Source organism: Tenrec ecaudatus, chromosome 5, assembly GCF_050624435.1.
Source record: "Tenrec ecaudatus isolate mTenEca1 chromosome 5, mTenEca1.hap1, whole genome shotgun sequence".
Classification (NCBI taxonomy): Eukaryota; Metazoa; Chordata; class Mammalia; order Afrosoricida; family Tenrecidae; genus Tenrec; species Tenrec ecaudatus.
The window spans coordinates 121,851,058-121,866,764 of record NC_134534.1 but is presented as its reverse complement, the minus strand read 5'-3'; the positions used below and the strand labels follow the sequence as shown (position 1 = coordinate 121,866,764).

General features: G+C 37.2%; 1 pseudogene; it reads right to left on the bottom strand.

Moving 5' to 3' along the window:
• LOC142449241 (general transcription factor 3C polypeptide 6 pseudogene) overlaps positions 1–15,505 on the bottom strand; it is a 110,185-nt pseudogene extending 94,680 nt beyond the window's left edge.
• Positions 15,506–15,707: the final 202 nt, after the last annotated feature.

Below are 15,707 nucleotides of genomic sequence, written 5' to 3'. Positions count from 1 at the left end.
CTAGTTGTTACATCACAGCATTTAACTTTTATTCTACTCTGGTAAGCGCCACCTAGAGAACAGGCAAATCCAAATCAAATTCATTGATATAATTAAACTCTTCATTATAAAAACAAGGACTTAACCCTATTATTTGGTCTTTTACTGTAACACTGAGCAAATGCTGTACAGCAAGCACCAGTGCATCCAGTCTTGAACAAGTCTTCTGCTGTGGTCTGCATACAGCTCAGATTCTCAAAAGATATAGCAGATACTGATGTTGGTGTCTCACCCATATCATCCCCACATTCATTCTCCACACTGTCCCATACATTTTTTCTCCACACTGTCTCAAGCATTTAAACTGTGTTGTTTTTTCTTTTTGAGAAAAACAATTGTTGTGTCATCTGCAAGATGCTGGAAACTGGTCAAATCTGAAATCAAATCTGAATCAGTGAGTTGAGAATTGGTACATAAATATACTAGTTCCCTCACCCTACTCTGAGGCATGTCTACTTTGTCTACCAGAATTCTCCACTGAAATTGTCCATAATAGAAGCTTATTCAATGATCCAATTGAAGTAACTTTCTTCCGTTACCTATGTATTACCTTACTGGCCCTGGGATAACTTCCAAAATAAGCTACTTGAATTGTTGTTCTTGTTTTTGAGGATTTGCTTTTTGGAGTACTCAGAATAAGATAGGAGATTTCTCAAATCATGAACCTGTCACCTCGCATGGCTTTAGGAAAACAAGAGTACTATAACTTCTGGCTGTACTTAACCTAGAGATTTGGGATTTTCCAGCCTCTATAATCTATGCCCTATAAGGAACCCTAGTATAATGGGTATGCATCCATCTGGACAATACTTCTAATCCCAAGTTCCTCAGTTTGAAACCATCAGCTCCTCCATGGGAGAAAGATGAGGTTTTCCACTTTCATAAATAATTACAGTCTCAGAAATCTGTAGATGCAATTTTACTGGGTCCTATGTGTCACTTTGAATCAGATTTTATTACATGCCAGTGGGTTTGGCTGGGGTTTTATCGTCATATGTCCTAGGGTGGCTAACGAGTCAGAATTGAGTTTGTAAGTTTTGGGGGTTATAATCATGTGAAACAGTTCTTCCAAAGTCTCTCTTTCTTTGTGTATATATCAGTGATTCTTTTTTCTCAATAAAACCCTGAGTAATGTCATCAGAAAATAGACCTGAATAATCAATGAATTAATGAAATCATTTTAAGTTGTAATAAAACAGCCAATAAGAGCTTTCCATAGAAAATGGTAGGGAGACCTGCTTCCAGCTGAATGATCAAAGATGCTCTCTCTGAAGTGGGGAGAGTTAAGCTTTGTGAGGTAGGAAATAAGCAATCATTTGAAGAAAGGAATATTACAGAAAGCAGTAACAGAATGGGCAAAAGGGTGTCCAGCTGTTAATGAGCTCAGCACCTCTAAGGAACTGAAGGCAGTTGAGGTTGGCACACATGAGGTCGATGTGTCACAAGATAAGACGTGAGGACCACATAGGGACTATTTAAGGCAGCATCTTGGGAACAACTTTAATTTCATATTCAATGGGGAATCATAGAGTGATGTTCAGCATGGAAGTAACAAGGTACAATTTTTATTTAAAATGACTCGCTGCTGCATGGGAAATGGATTGAATTCCAATGTTGAAGTGTTGAAGGAGAGATATAGAAATCAGCTGCTTCTATTGGAGATACTGGTGGTCTACATTAAAAGGGTGACAATTACAGTGAAATTTAGAGAGATTTATTATTTCTTCACAAATTTGGATAAGACAATGCATAATGCTTTGAAATTAGTTGACGTTTTTCCCTACCCAGTAATATTTCTTGTCCCTCTTTTTATGTCAGTCTGTGAGAACCGATGTCATATGCTTAATATTTTGCTTCTCAGCCCTTCTAAAATCAAGAGTGGAGTGGAATATAAGCCCATGAGCACATGAGCAGATAGCCTTCCTGTGACCAGCCACTCTGTCTCTGAAACTGGGAAGACTTGGAAAAGTTACTTAAACTATCGTCTTCAAAACTTCGAAAATATCAAAACGTCTTCAGAATCAAGTTGGTTTTAATAGCAGTATTCACTTATTGAATTATATTGAAAATTTAGAAAACAATGCAGTTAAAATCATTCAGTGCACACTCTGACTAATATTAAATGTTAAATAAATGTTAGTTAATAAATAAAGGTAAAATATTGGGTCATCACATAAAACAACAGCAACTAAAACTACCTAGTTTGGTGCCATCTTCACCACCTTTAGAGTGTGTGAGTCATTGCTACAGCCAACTTCTTGAGGGCCTCCTGGGGCTCTGCTGGCTTCCACCTAACACATTTGATTGCCTTCTCAGTAATCAGTACCTCTCAATGGCATAGCCAATGCAGGCAAGACGGTATTTCAGTCAATATTGTATGATCTATATGGGTTTTGTTGGCTAATTTTAAAAAGTAGGTCACCAGACTTTCCCCTCCTAGTATATTTTAGTATGGAAACTCTGCTAAAATCTATCCATCACCATGTATGCTGGTATTTGAAATATTGATGGCTAAGCTTCCAGTATTGTAGCATTATAGCCTGAAACTTCTCACAGTATGACAAATAATTTATTGTTAGCTGCCATTAAATGGCTTCTAGTTCATTGCTAACCTACGTAAACAAGGGAAACACTTCCCAGACCTCTGTCATCGTCACAACTATTATCTTTGAGTCCACTGTTTAAGCCACTTTGTCGATCCAGCTGGTTGAGAGTCTTGCTATTTTTTGCTGACCCTCTTCTTTACCAAACACAATGTCATTTTACAGGGATTGACTGAGCCTGACAACACATCCAAAGATGTGAGTCAAAGTCACACCATTCTCACCTCTATTCTGTATTCTGGCTGTAATCCTAGGCAGATTTGTTTGTTCTTTTGACAGGTCATGATATTTTCTTTCCTTTTCTCTTTGTTGTTGTTGTTTTGTTTGCTTTAAAACAACAGGACCAATGGTTCCAGGGGGACATGGGAGAGGGGGAGGTGGGGGTAAGGAGGTGATGCTGACCAACTCAGGGACAGGGGAGCAACAAGTGATCCAAAATCAGTGGCAAGGAGGGTGTGAGAGGCCTGGTAGAGATTCAGCAAGGGCAATGAAACTGAGAGAAATTACTGAAATCCAAATGAAAGCTGAGCATGATAGTGAGACAAGAGGAAAGTAAAAGGAAATTGAGGAAAGAACTAAGTGACAAAGGGTATTTTTAGAGGTCTAAATACTGGCATGTATATATGTAAATATATGTATATAGGAGGGTGGGGAAATAGATCTATGTGCGTATATTTATAGATTTAGTATTAAGATAGCAGCTGAACATTGGGCCTCCACTCAAATACTTACTCAATACAAGAACAGGTTGTTCTATTACATTGGCATTCCATGATGCACACCTGTCTGACACGATTGTTAAAGAAAAATGTGTGCATAAGCAAATGTTGTGAACAAAGCTGATGGTGCCCAACTATAAAAAGATATAGCATCTGGGCTTGAAGAAAAACAAGCAGCCATGTGGCTCAGAAAAAAACAAAGCCCACATGGAAGAAGCACACCAGCCTGTGTGACCACGAGCTATTGAAGGGATCCGGTATCATGCATCAAAGAACAAAAAGATCATATCATTGTAAATGAGGATGAGTGCAGAGTGGAGATTCAAAGTCCATTTGTAGGCCAATGGATGCCCCCTTGCTGAAGGGTTGTGGGGAGGAGATGAGCCAGTCAGAAGGGAGGGTATCAATGATGAAACATTCAACTTTCCTCTAGTTCTTAAGTGCTTCCTCCTCCTACGATCATGATCCCAATTCTACCTTACAAATCTGGCTAGACCAGAGGATGTACACTGGTACAGAGAGCAACTGGAACCACAGGGAATCCAGGACAGATGACCCCTTCAGGACCAGTGGTAAGAGTGGTGATGCCTGGAGGGTGGAGGGAATGTGGGGTGGAAAGGGGATGGATTACAAGAATCCATAAAACCTCCTCCCTGGGGGATGGACAACAGAGAAATGGGCAGGGAAAGACGTTGGACAGTGTAACATATGACAAAATAATAATAATTTATGAATTATGAAGGGTTCATAAGGGGGTAGTGGGGAGGGAGGGGAAATGAGATGATATTAAAGGCTCAAGTAGAAGGCAAATGTTTTGAGAATGACGATGGCAGCCGATGTACACATGTGCTGGACACAATGGATGGATGGATGGATTGTGATAAGGATTGTACGAGCTCCCCTCCCCAGAAAAATTATTTTAACAAAAAAGAATTCAAATCAATTTCATATTACTTTTCCTCCTTTTATAACCACACAGACCAGTGTTTAGACTGGAAGGATAAGGAATTTAGGATTTTAAGGCCACTCTCTCTCTTTTCATTTTAACTTTATATATTGTTAAAATTGTATTTATATTTAATATTTACCCTTTGCATATAGAACAGAATAGTTTCAAATAAAAGTATATTCTATATAGTTGTACAGCCCATCTCAACAAATCCAGTCAGTGTCACTAACCTATTAAAACCCCCACATATATGGCTCTTTTACACTATGTTTTTTCTTCCCCACACTCCCTCCCTGCATAGTTTTCTGTGGCATCCTTCTCTCCCCACCACAAGACCTCAATCTAGGCCTCATTGTAGTCTTTAAAGTCTTATCCTTTGGTGTGAAATCATTTTTCTTTTCCTTTATAATAATGACATCATACAATATTTGTCATTATGAGATTGCCTAACTTTGCTAGGCACAATGTTCTCTAATTTTGTCCACATCTTAAGGTGTTTGAAGAACTTGTCTTTTTTTCAGGGATGCATAATATTTCATTATATGAATATAGCAGACTTTGTTTAACAACTTTTCTATAAGGAGACTTGGTTGTCTCCTTTTTTTGCTCTTATAGAAATTGTTGAAGTAAAAATAGGTGTCCATATGTCTGTCCTATTGTGTTCTTTTTTTCATTAGGGATATATTAAATGCAGGGAAGCACCATATTGTTTTCTATAGTGGTTATACACTTTACAATCCCACCAGCAATGTATGAGTGTTATAATATCTCCACATCATGTCCAACATGTATTAGTTTCTACTTTTTAAAATTTTGTTACAAGTATCAGTGTGAGGTGGCATTTCATGTTTTAATTTGTATTTCTCTAATAGCTAATGAACACAAAGTAGAATTCTAGATGTCATTTTTTGTTAATTGTCTATTATTCATGTTTTGTGGCATTTTTGATTGGGTTATTTGTATTTTTTCTAATATATTGTAGTTTTCTATAAAATTTTGAAATTATTCCTTTATCTGATATATCACTGCTAAACATTCCCCCCCCAATCAATGTGTTCCTTTTTAACTTTTTTTAAATTAAATCTCATGAAGTTCACAAATGCCATAGTTTTGGAAGGCTCCAGTCTATCTTGTATTCTCTGTAAGTATTTTTCATTATGTTCAGGAGTGTATTGATGCTTGCATTAGGGAAAGTTTGTCTCTATTTTATCATTGATGATTTCTAGGGTTCTAGGGTTTGTATGTAGGTCTTAGTTTATCTTGATTCATTTTTGTACATATTGTTAGGTATAGGTCTTCTTTCCTTTTTTTTTTCCCCAGGAGGAGGTTTAGTTTTTTCCAGCACCATTAAAAAGTCTATCTTGTCCTCCAGTGCTGTATTTTAGTTCTTTATCAAAGATCAGGTATCCATAGGTACTTGGTTGAATCTCTGCTCTAATTGGTTATCTTCCTATCTGTTAGACCACTACCAAGCACCGTGGGTATGCAGTATCTTTTTAAATCTTGTAGCAAAAGGCCTTTTAGTTTGTTTTTGTTTTAATCCCAGGTTTTTGTTTATGCAAGATTTCTTTCCTTTCTTAATAAAATTGGTAATTAGTTTTTTTTTAAAAAGAATTGTGCTGGGAATTACATTAAATTTATAAACTGATTTGGTAATATTAACACTTTCAACATATTTAGTCTTTCTGTTCAAGAGCATGGCACATTCTTCCATTTGTGTCTCGTTTAGTTTCCTGTAGAAGTTTTTGATACTTTCCTTTGCAGAAGGAATATATCTGGGAAGATATATTCCTAGATACTTTAACATTTTGGTGGTTATTGTAAATGGCACTTTCTTTTAATTTTCTTTTCAGTGCCATCTTCGTTAATATATAAGAATCCAAGTGATTTCCGTATGTTGATCTTATAGCCTACTATACTGACAAATTTTCAATAAGTTCCAACTATTTCTAAAATTGAATCTGAGGTTTTCTATATACAAAATTATATAGTCTGCAAATAAAGAGAATTTGTTTCTTCTGTACCAATGTGGATGCCTTTAATATCTTTTTTTAATGTCTCATAGTGTGTTAGACAGGGTTCTCTAGAGAGACAAAACCAGATTGCTATTGATTATATATATATATTTATACAGATAAACAGATATATACTACATGAAATGAACAGTTAAATTATAAAGCAGTTCAAATGGCTCAGTGCAACTCACTCCCGTGAGACTGTTGTGAGACACTGGCAGTCGTTCAAGTCTTGAGGGCCGCCAGGTAGTCCTCTGTAGAGAGATTCAGGATATCTGAGCACAGGCAGCAAACAGCAAGACAGGTCACCAATCATCAGCCAGGACACCAACAGTCAGTCCCCAGCTCAAGAGATGTAAATTCCAAGTGTGAGGCGAAGCATGTATTGAAGGATCCTCAAATTACAGCGACACGGTCCATGGGTTAGGTGCCCCACAGGTAGTGTAGCTTGCAAGTGGAAGCACATAACAAGCAAGGCAGCCGCACACTGGTCCAATGATCAAAGAGTGAGAGACAAGAAAGGCGAGGCTCACTGAGCCATTTATCTCTCCGCCCTTCAATTGACCCCACCTGTGTTTATCGGCCAAGCTGGCACAATAAGCTAACTCCCTCACATAGCTTATGCTAAGACTTCCAGGACTGTATGAAATAAGAGTTGTGGTAAAGGGAAACCATATTTCACTCTTGTTTGAAGAGGAAATGTTTTCAGTCTCTCTCCATTACAGGAGAGAGTGCTCTAGCCATTGGTTTTGCATATATGGCCGTTACTCTGATGAGGAATGTTCCTTCTGATCTTATTTTATTGAGTTTCTGAATCAAGAATGGATGTTAAATTTTATAAAATGCCTTTTCTGCATTAAGTGATTTTGCATATTGATATGAGTCCAACATAATTGGGATGTGTTATTTTTATGATGCTGTCTTGAATTCTGTTGAATAGTTTTATTGAAAATTTTGATGTCTATATTCATCAGAGATAGTGCTCAATAATTTTCAATTCTGGTGATGCTTTGGCCTGAAGTAGGTATCAGGGTTATATTTGCATCATAAAATGGTTTTGGTGGGATATTGTCTGTGTCTATAATATGAAATTGTTCATGTAGTATTGTTGTTAAAGCTCCCCTAAATATTTTGTCCTATACCATGGTAAAATCATCAAGTCCTCGATTATTTGATGTTGGACATTTTTATGACCAGATCTATTTATTCTTGTGTTATAGGCTTGTTAACATTTTCTAGATAAGTCTGTGGTAATTACATAATCTGGTGTCAACTAGAGACTATTAAGAGTGAAGGGCTGGAGGTTAGCATGTCAATCGGGTTGCAGCTTGATAACCACATTTGGAGGTGCTATGGAGATAAATAGCTCACTGGGGGGGGGTCAGAACCAGACTTTCTGTTTCACATTCATGTTGACAAGCCACATGGAGATAGGATGATGGAGCCAGAACCCAGGAGCTGGAGGAGCCATGTGGAGATCCTGCCAGCTCTGAGATGCTTCCACCACCACTGGATCGGCAAGATTTTCCACCAATGACGTGTGATCTCCATGTATTCTGCGGCATTGCGTGTGTTGCCATGTACAGAATGGTATCAGACATATGGGCAAATAGACTTATGTACTTGATCTGGAATAGGCTGTGATGTTTTCTTAATATAAAATTACTCTTTTACATAAAGCTCTTTTTGTACCTATATGAGTGTCTCTGGATTTGTTCCTCTAGTCAACCCAGACCTAAACAAAGTCTGTGTTAATTTCATTAGGCAATGTCTTCTTCTATATGTTCAAAATTTTTGGAAAAAGGTTTTCCATAATATTGATTATGTTTATCTCAGTTGGTTATGTTATAATATTATCAATTTCATTTCTTATTGATATTTGCTTTTTTCCTTGTTTTCCTTTGTTATGTTTGCTTGTGATTTATCAATTTTTTGAATAATAAACTTGTTGTCTTCTTGATTTTTCTAGTTCTTTTAAAAATTTTATTTCTGATTCATTTATTTCTGCTCTAATATTTATTATATCTTTTCTTCTAGTGTTTGAGGATTTGTTGTGCTGCTATTGTTTCAATTGTAGTTAAGGTGCTAAGAAGGTTTTTATTATCTTTCTTTCTTCCTTCTTGATGCATGCACTTCTTGCTGTAAACTACCCTCTGAATAGTGCTTTTGTACTTTCCCAGAGATTTTGATATGACTTTTTTTCTCATTTGTTTTAAGGAATTTTTTATTGTATTCTTTATTTCTTCAATTACCAGTTTTTTTTGAGTAAAGTGTTGTTTAATATCCATGTATTTGACTTTAGGTTGATTTATGATTTTACATCATTGCGATCCAAAGAGAAATGGTTTGTAGTATCAAGATGTTTTCAATGTAATTTTGTTTGCTTGCTTCGGCACCTGAAATGTTATGTATTCTGTAGTAGGCTCCATGTACATAGAAAAAAATAAGCAAAATGTACTCTTGTTGGGTGAAATATTGCTTAGTTCTTCTGTTCCTTCATTGATTTTCTTTCCGGTTGATTGATCTATGATCAAAGGTGGTTTGTTGAAGTCTCCATGACACTTGCGATGCTCTTAGCCAGCATCATAACTCAATTGCATAGATTCGTCACTGGCCTTCAAACTATGTTTCAAGGTGGAGTAATTTTTTACTGTGTTCCATTCACCACAGTCAGGAAAAATGTGAATAAATGTAATTTGGGAGAAGAAATATATTTATGTTCATAAAGCTACTTTTGAAATCATCATGGGAAGTGAATTTATGTGTCAAACCTGCCAATTATGTGTCATAAGTTTGATCATCTCTTACCCTCGTCGAAAGTGTATATAGAAACCTGTAGTAAGGGAAGAGGTACATAGTGGCAAAATAACCTTGTTTCATTGTGCTTTTAATCTACCAGGAGAGATATATTCACATTAAGAAGTCATACACAGGGTTCACTATTATGCTTAGCCACCACTTCTCTGTCAAATTGTCATATTGTGGTGGCGTCTGTACCAGCAGGATTACCCCAGTGCACAGGTTTCAGCAAAGCTGCCAGACTAAGAACAGACCACAAAGAAGGAATACATTGTCCCCTTTGGAATAAATAGCCACTGAAAACCTTTTGGTCAGCATTGAAATATTGTCAAGTACTGAGAACTTCATGAACAGAAGGAAACATTGTCAGACTTAGTGCCAAAAATGAACCTCTCAGGTTGGAAGCCACTCAAAATATGCTTGAAGGAGAACTACCTTCTCAAAGGACTAATGACCTAAATGTCATGGCGAGTAAAGCTCTCTTCCCGCCTTCCAAACATTCATTTGCTAATGGGACTTGGCTTTAAATAAGAAGAAACAGCTTCAAACAGAAACTAGCAATTGTATTTTGAAATGTATGAAATATGACTATAGAAAAATGAAATGGAACAAATAAAGACTTATATTGTAGGAGTTTGTGAGCAGGAATGGCCTTGTATCGGTCATTTTGAATCAGAAAATCATATGGTTTACTCTGCACAGAATGACAGATTGGCATCCCATTCATCATCAAATGGCATCACATTCAACATCAAAAAGGTAATTTCGAGATCAGTCTGGAAGTATAATGTGGAATGCTGTCTGTAATAGTAGATGTATGCACTTACAAGGAAACCAATCAATGCAATTAGTATTCACTTTTATTGACTGGTTAGTGATGCAGAAACTGAAGAAATTCTACCAATGTCTTTAGTTTGAAATTGTTGAAACATGTGATCAAAATGCATTGATACTTATTGGTGACTGGTATGCAAAAAAGAGTCTCCATCATACATTGAGTGGCAAATTTCAAGTTCAACAGTTTGAAAGCAAAAGCTCCTCCTCTGGCAAAAGATGGGGTTTTCTATTCTCCTAAGAGTGTGGGGAAACAGATCTATGTGCATATGTTTATGTGCATAGTTTTAAGCCAGAAAATGGACATTTGTCCTCCACTCAAGCACTTACTGAATGCAAGAACACGTTGTTCTATTAAATTGGCATTCCAGGATGCACACCTTCCCGACACGATTGCTGAAGAAAAATGTGTGCATAAGCAAATGTGGTGAAGAAATCTGATGGTGACTGGCTATCAAATGCTATAGCATCTGGAGCCTTACAGGCTTGAATATAAACAAGCAGCCATCTAGCTGAGAAGCATCAAAGCCTACATGGAAGAAGCACACCAGCCTGTCTGACCACAAGGTTTAGAAGGGACCAGTTATCAGACATCAAAGAACTAAAAATCATATCAATGGGTGCCCACCTTCCTGATAAGATCACTGAAGACACATGTGTGCAAAAGTAAATATGGTGAAGAAAACTGATGGTGCCCGGCTATCAAAAGATATAGTATCTGGGGTCTTAGAGGCTCAAAGTTAAACAAGTGGCCATCTAGTTCATAAGCAACAAAGCCCACATGGAAGAAACACACCAGCTTGCGTGACCACGAGGTATAGAAGGGACCAGGTATCAAGCATCAAGGAACAAAATAGCATATCATTGTAAATGTGTGATTGCAGAGTGGAGACTGAAACCCTTTGGCAATGAGTGAGGGCAGAGTGGAGACTCAAAGCCCATTGGCATCTAAGAGGACACCCCCTTACTGAAGGGTTATGGGGAGGAGATGAGCCAGTCAGGGTGCAGGATAGCAACAAAGAAACATATAACTTTCCTCTAGTTTTAAAATACTTCCTACACCCCCCCACTATCATGATCCCAATTCTACCTTATAAATCTGGTTAGACCAGAGGATTTACATTGGTACAGATAGCAACTGGTAACACAGGGAATCCAGGACAGGTGAATCCTCCAAACCAGTGGTGAGCGTGGCGACGCCTGAAGGGAGGAGGGAACGTGGGATAGAAAGGGGGAATTGATTACAAGAATCTATGTATAGCCTCCTCCCTGGGGGATGGACAGCATAGAAGAGGGCAGGGGGAGATGTTGGACAGTGTAACATATGACAAAATAATAACAATTTATGAATTATGAAGGGTTCATGAAGTAGAGGGGAGTGGGGAGGGAGGGGGAAAATGAGCTGCTGATATTAAGAGCTCGAGTGGAAGGCAAATATTTTGAGAATGATGATGGCCACAAATGTACATATGCGCTTGACCCAATGGATGGATGTATGGATAGTGATAAGAATTGTATGAGCCCCCAATAAAATGATTTAAAAAAATAAAATAAAATTTAAAAACATAAAAAAAAAGAGTTAAAGTCTCGAAAATTCACAGGGGCAGTTCTACCCTGTACTATAAGTCAGTATCACCTTGATGTGGGTCAGTTTGGGGAATTTTTTGGAATGCAATTGTTGGAAACAAAAAAGGAACAGCTTTTGAAAAATATGGTCTTGGTGATAGAAATGAAGTTAGAGATCAGATGATAGAATTTTATAAAACCAACAATTCTTCAAAGCAGATACTTTTGTTTCTTGCAACTGCACAAATGGTGAATATACATGTGGGCTTCTCCAGATGGAATATACAAAATTCAGATTGATTACATATGTGAGAAGAGACTATAAAAAAGCTCAATAGCAGCAGTTAAAGGGAGGCTAAGGATTGACTGTGGAATGGATCATCAATTACCTGCATGTAAGTTCAAGTTGTAGATTAAGAAAATTAAAATAAATACACAAGAGCCAAAATACAATTCCGTATATTCTACCTGAATTTCAAGAACAGAGTTGATGCATTGAAAACTAATGATAGAAGACCTGAAAAGATGAACAATGACATCAAGAACACCATTCTTTAAGACAGTAAAAGAACAGTAAAAACACAGGGAAGAAAAAAATGTCAAAACAGACTGTGGAAGTTGCTCTTAATCAGAGTGCTAAGGCAAACGGAAGAAATGAGGAAGTCAGAGAGATGAGCAAAACCCTCAGCAAATAGCATGAGAAGACAAGATAAAATATTATAATGAAGTTCGCAAAGACCTAGAGTTAGAAAAACAAAAAGGAAGAGTGCACTGAGCATATTTTAAACTGAAAAAACTCAAGAAAATTTGTCTCTAGTTGCAATATTGAAAGATTTTATGAGCAAAATATTGAATGATGCACAAAGCATCCAAAGAAATTGGGAAGAATACGAAGATCTAGTGGGCGTGCCACCATGTTAAGAGGTAACATGAACAAGAACTAATGGTACTGAAGGAAGAAGTTAAGCTCCATTGAAATCATTACCCCAAAACAAGCCTCCAGGATTTGAGGATATATGAATTGAAATGTTTCAGCAAGTTGATGAGGCACTGGAATTACTTACTTTCCTATGCTAGGAAACTTGAAAGACAGATATTTGGCTAACTGACTAGAAGAGATCCATATTTGTACCTATTCCCTAGAAAGGCGACCCAATAGAATACTCAAATTATAGAAAAATATCACTTATTTATCGTGTCAAATAAATGTTGCTGAAGATCATTCAACAACTGTTTTCAGCAGTACTTGCAGAGAGGCAGTTGTTTTCACAGAACAAGGGGATACAGTGCATTAGGCCGGGTTGACTAGAGAAACAAATCCAAGGACGTTTCACACATAAAGAGATAGCTTTATGTCAATATACAATTATATATAGGGAAATCATCACAACCAAATCAAGTCCACAAATCCTGAGCTATTATGTGTGATGGTACAGATAGCCTCCCCCAATCTTCCCAGCTTGCTTAATAATATTGAATGCTTAATAATATATATTAATAATATATATAATATATAATAATATATTCTACCATCATACATAATAGCTATCATAATTGAGTTATTTATAATAATTATTATTGAAAACTTAAGTGAATTTTTGGGTAATATCTATTTCCCTCTTGATATTTATTAGATCAGGGACATAATTGGGTTCCCTACCTTTTTGTTATTGAGCATTCACTCATTGTTTAATGAGTGTTGACTACTGGAATGAATCACACGTATTTTACATCATTACTTCTGTTTCAACATAGTCTCTGTTCTCCCATAGGTAGATCATCAACAATGCAGCAATACAAACAAGCTACATAGAAGGCATCTTTGTAGCTGTTTATACTAGGAAAGACTCAGAATATATGCCAAAAGGTATTTTTTCACAGTTTTTCTAATACCATAATTGCTTTCAGAGGAGCACTGACTGATAGACAGTATACCACAGTGGATAAGGACAGAGTCCTGGTATTTTGTCTGCTGCTGTCAGGTCTTCAGGTCCAGAACTGACTGTGTGTTTTTGCACAAGTAATTTATCCTCTCTTAGTTAAGTTTCATTGTTTGGAAAGTTGTGATTGTTTTGTTGTTTTTGTTCAGAAAAATTAATTTTAAATACAGAGAAAAGTTTTATAATGAAAGAAATATTCATTAAATGTTAGCTATTACTGTGAATACAAACTGAAAACCACTTTACTTCCTTAAACAGCAGAACCCTATTAAATTGTAGATCAGCAATCGCTTTAATACTTGTGTGTTTTAACCAATTTTAATATTCTTGTTTCACAGTGATAGAAAGCACTTGAAAATGCATTCCAATAGTAATTTAAAGAAGTCACACAATATTTGCATTTCAAGAATTGGGTAGAGCATATTTGAGCTCCTTGTGATTACAGGCCTTCCTTAGGCTGTGACATGAGGACATGTTATTAAAAGAAGCAGAGGCCTTTATTTATTTCTCATTTCTCTTCATGGTTCACAGCTGGTAATGATTTGATCCAACCAGTATGTATGAAAAATATATATTCTACCCGTAGCATTCCCTGTTTTCCTTCTAATAATTGATGCACTCTCTGAAGAAGAGTTTGCAGTGGTCTGAACAAAGATAAGAATATAAACATAAATTACAGTGTGTATCCCCTGGTGTCTTGCTCATAAATGATTTCTCTCTAGTGATTCTCTTTTATATTCCACGGTGGATTTAATATTTCATCCCTGGATATCATACATGCAGGGTATTGCCGTTCAGGAGCTTGGCTTTTTACAGCTGACATCCTAGTACTGCCTCAGCTCCAGGTGAGGCAGGAGGAAATGAAACCAGGAAAATCTCTCCTATTTCTTTCCTCACTGATTGAACATATCATTCCTTTTGACTTCACTACTATATACACTGCCAATAAGTGATTTGGGAAGAAGATTAAAAAGGATAAATGGACAGCAGAGGAACATACAGGAAGGATACTGTAGTGCTTATACCCTGCCCCCTTTAAAAAGGGGGAATCCAGAAGTTATTCTCCATTATTCTGTTTCTGTTCCTTGTTGATGGAGCAATCCTCAACAGAAGTTGCATATTAAAGAATTATCCAGAGAATTTAAAAAATCCCCATGGCTGAAATCCTGATATATTTATTTTATTTTCTACTTTTAAATAATTATCCCCTCATTTTAATTTACAGCCAGGGGTGAGGACCACTGCTCTCAATCACTGTCCATTCAGTAAATTCAATTAATGCAGTCCAATGTGCCCATGGAAGACAGCCAGTTATACAGCTGAAGATTTGTGAAGCTGACTGTTCTTAGGGAGGCAAGCATATTGTAGGTGCCGAGAAGAAACCTCACCTGAGAGAGGTGCACAGAATCCAGTGCAGAGGTAGATTCTCAGTTAAGACTCTTACTTTCAATACAGTGTTTATACAGTAAGGTTGATATAAACCCTTAACTATTATATTACCAATAAATTCAGTGCAGTTTGGACCACCTCCTTTAATACCATTGGTTCTTGATCATTTTAAGCCTCCTGAAATGCTTGAATCCCAAGCTTTGTTGGGACTTGCGGGGCAGGGGTGGGGGCGGTAGGGGAGGTGGAATGGGGACAGTACAGTGACTGTGTATTCTTTGGTGCTTTCTGTGTGATTCAATGTTTTGCCCTTAGGTTTCCTCAAAGTTATACCTCAAGGCTTGAATATTTTTCCTTCATTTCTTTAATCTTGAAAAACACAATATATTCTTCCTTTTGCTGATTCCAAGTCTTTGCATATTTCATTATAATATTATGTCTTCATGAGCTTCCACTGAAATCCGTGGTAATATTCCCTATGACAAAGATTTGAGAAACAAGGTGAAACAAATGCAGGTAACTACCTCAGATCCCGGAACAGGTTTGGAGAACTGGACCGAGCAGTAAGTGCACCAGGACTGCAGTGAAAACTTTGAGCACCCAGAGGCTCACGAATGGCCTGCAGCCTGCTGGCTGATCCAAGCAGTCCTGTCATTTTTGGACAGCAACAAACAGCTTCCCCAAATGAAAGGTCTAGAAAGGCAACTTCAAGTACAATGTGGCTGGAGACACAGATGTTGTTTCACTCGATATGAAAGAAAGGACAAGGGCTGGGTCTGAATAAGCCCAAGAGCGTGACGCCCAAGAGCGCGGTCCTTTGAAATTAGGAAAACACATGAATATGCTGATGGATCACA